The sequence below is a fragment of the Gekko japonicus genome, unplaced genomic scaffold (genome assembly GCF_001447785.1).
Source record: "Gekko japonicus isolate JY-2015 unplaced genomic scaffold, Gekko_japonicus_V1.1 scaffold354, whole genome shotgun sequence".
NCBI lineage: Eukaryota > Metazoa > Chordata > Lepidosauria > Squamata > Gekkonidae > Gekko > Gekko japonicus.
In genome coordinates this window covers 208,266-211,729 of record NW_015161415.1, presented here as the reverse complement: position 1 = coordinate 211,729, position 3,464 = coordinate 208,266, and the positions used below count along the sequence as shown (strand labels likewise).

Sequence of the window (3,464 nt, the reverse complement as noted above, 5' to 3'; positions counted from 1 at the left end):
AAGGGGCGGGACCCGCGATACTCGCGGGGGGGAGGGACCTCCACACCTGAGGCAGAGGAGGAAGCAGGAGGAGGAGGTAAGTTCCCCCCCATCCCACCAGTTCCTCCCCCATCTCCTCCACCCCCCACTCAATCTCCCCCCTTTCCTCCCCCCCGGCTCCGAAGCTCTTCCGCCCTGGATCCGAAGCGAGGCCCCCCCGATCCGAAGCGAGGCCCCCCGGTCTCCGAAGCGAGGTTTGAGCGGTTTGCCGCTCGGCCTCGCTGCTCTCTTCCCCCCCAAGCGTCGTCGTCATCGTTGAGGGAGGTCGCAGAGCGTTCCCTGCGCATGCGAAAGGGACGCTCTGTGACTTTTGGGGAGATTGAAGTATCCCTCCGATAGTTTTTTAAAGTTTTAAGATTTTTGTGCACACCTGGGGACCGCCCCACATGTGCACAAAACTCTCCCTCCCCCCCAGGTGCCCCCGGTGCGCGGATTTAGGTATCGGCACACCAGGGGGCGACTTCAGAATTAGATATATAGATAATAGACTGAGGGGGGAAATTACCTGACTTGGTGAAACTTTTTCACAAGCTTTGTGCATAGTTAGCTAAATAGTGTCTGAATGTGGTTGAAGCCCCTCCAAGCTTTTCGAAACAGCTGTTTAGACAAGTCACAAGCCGAAGCCTATATGCTTAATTCCATACATATAAGGGAAAAATTGGCTTTTGTTTATCAGACTTTCAAGCCATGTGACAAATTGCATTTGGAATTCAGCCAACTTTAAAAGTAGTCTGTACTAGCATGTTCAAAGAAAAAAAATCTTGCTGCATATTGCCTTTGAGCATGCCTGACGTTGCTTGTCCCAGCTAAGAAAATTATATTTTACCTTGTCAATTTGAATGCTATCTGAAGCTTTAAACTTTGGCATTAAATTTGAGATTTGGATCCAAAAGTGTTGATCCACTTACAGAAAGTGTTTATATCTGACATCAGATTATGTGCCAATCTACTGTCTTTTCCCATTAACTCCCTATAATTTTGGATAGTACAATTCAAGAGAAGCTGTGCATTTTGCATATTCAAGGTGTTTACTCCTTTTCTTATTTTTGTTAGATATCTATAGAGCTCTAGAATAGGTTTAACATGTTCTAATAGTTTTTCTACTTTTCCCTTTCTATGGTTAATGTGCTGCAAAGATTAAAATGTTGCATAAAGCAATTTGAGAAGGTGCTTGCAAAATTCATTCTCACAATTCTAAAAAATTCATTATTTGTTACTTTACCTCCTAAATTCTGATTTCAAAAGTAATGAGTATTCAGTAACCAGTTAATTCATGGTTAGACATTGCAAAACAATAAAATAGACTAAAATATAATTATGATGTGGAACAGCTTCACAGCCAGTATTAAGAGAGAAAGTTGGGTGCTTTATTTCAGAATATAATTAGAAAGTCAAGCTTACAGTGTTGCTTTTGAGCTGAAAATATAAACACAATGTTGTGTAGTTAACTGTTTTGATTGCCAAGTATCACAAAACATGTGTTTTTCTATAAAAGCCAAAGTCCCCTCCCAGTGTTAAAGAGTATGATAATAAATCAAAATCAGAAAGCTGATGGGAGTCTTATTATGGCTGGAGTCTTATTATGGCTATAAATTCTAGCTGTCTATTGTACTTTACCCAGTTTTCAAAGCACATATTCACCGTATGTTCTCAAATAACAAAGCAGTAAACAAAAGCTATGCAAAGGCTTACACAATGTTTAAAATGGTTTTTATAACCTAGTTGTAGAAAAAGTGATATAATAATCCAAGTTAATCACAGGAAATGTTTTAAAAGCTGACTAGATTTTCACTTCTAAACCATTTCTATAAAATCTGTCCCTATAATCTTTTTTGATACTAATAATTTTAGATATGTTTATAATTTCAATAATGTAGTTGCATTACCCCCTATACTTTCTTTTGTCTCCTACAAGTTCCCTGTTTGACTGCTACTGAAGAATACTAAGCAACTTTCTTCTTCGTGACATATATTTTTCTCCCCAACTACCCTCTACTTTACAATGGCTGTTCTACTTCACGTTGATCCCCCAAACTCCCAAAAATTGCTAACAAAATGATTTTAAATGCTTACTTTCCTGTATGGCTTTATTTAGAGCAGGAGGCTAAGGAGTCTTCTTTCTTCCAAAGTGTTCCCACTGGAGACAACATTCAGCTACATCCTCCAGCTAGATTACTTCATCATGTTTTCCTTATCTAAGTCTGGCCATAAATTGCTAGCTTTGTATCAATTATAATCTTTTCCTATATATTTTAAACTTTCAGTTCTTCCAGGTATGCTGCTCATTTTTAAATGAACTCATTTTCCAACTCATTTTTAAATGAAATACTTTATATGAAATGTTTTAGAAATAATTGATTTTGATAGTGGCAAAGATATTACTGAACAAGTACATTAAATGGCTGGCTCATACATAGATGAATAGCTTGGAGAAGGGAAAAGGAGCTTTTCTCAGAAAAGGGGTCAAGAGGATGAGAGACCTATATTCTGCTATTGTTGTGCCATGGAAAATAGATTCAAGCTCTAAATGCTTGACTAGGGACTGTAAAATGTTACATAATTTGCTGTTGTTTGACCTCTGTTTCTATGAACAATGGTATACCTATGTAAAATTAGTATATCCTAATAAATATATCAAGAGCATCTTAAGAAATAACTACATTTAGTGTTCATCTAACATTAACCAATCATTTTGTTTAATGTAGAGAATATACCAAGATTCCTTTTCTTTAAAGTTAAAAGCTGTGCAGATAAAAGTGTCTGATAGTGCAATGAATGCTGGATGGGTTTGACTATGTATCATAAATGTATAGGATCAGAGTTAAAGCTTGTGTAATCATCTGAAGCCCATTACCACTGAGAAAATAAAATAATTTGAAATAAATAATTTCCTACCTGACAGTACGTGTGCCAGAAACTCTAGAAAGAGTCAGATGCAGATGCTCTTAAAATCCATAAAAAGTATATGCCCTAGGAAATGGGTTTGAAGCACTTGATGAAGTGTAATTTGCTGAAAAAGGCTGTGGAGAAATTTAAGTTCTGTTCCTTGTTGCATGGATGATTTATTCAAATAAGGGTATACTTTGGTGAAATTATGTGGTTTAGCTCTCTTTCTCTAATTTTTGGTTTGATGTGTGGTAGGAATTTCCTTTATATGAAGGGTGGCTGAAGATTATTTTTAACATCATACACCAAACCCTGTTTGTTTTACTGTCTTGCCAAATCTTATGTCCATTCAATTTGTTTACAGTCTGAAAGTCAAGTGAAAATGGATTATCATCAAGTCCTTTAGAAGGGCACTAACAAAGTTTTATAACTGAGACTAGAAGCTACAAGAACAAGTGGAGCCCCACAAGAAACTTGCGGGATGGTTGTCCCATTCCTCACACCTTTGCTTCCTCCCCTCTCCCCCTACCTCTCTTACA

At 37.9% G+C, this 3,464-nt stretch overlaps 2 protein-coding genes across 2 annotated transcripts in view; one reads left to right on the top strand and one right to left on the bottom strand.

Moving 5' to 3' along the window:
- OMD (osteomodulin) overlaps positions 1–3,082 on the bottom strand; it is a 14,406-nt gene extending 11,324 nt beyond the window's left edge. The window contains exon 1 of the mRNA XM_015427583.1: positions 2,935–3,082. The gene's annotated coding sequence lies outside the window, so the exon portion shown is untranslated. The remainder of the gene's footprint in view (positions 1–2,934) is intronic.
- The window catches only part of CENPP (centromere protein P), a 236,413-nt gene that overhangs the window by 65,731 nt on the left and 167,218 nt on the right, over positions 1–3,464 (top strand). The window lies entirely within an intron of this gene.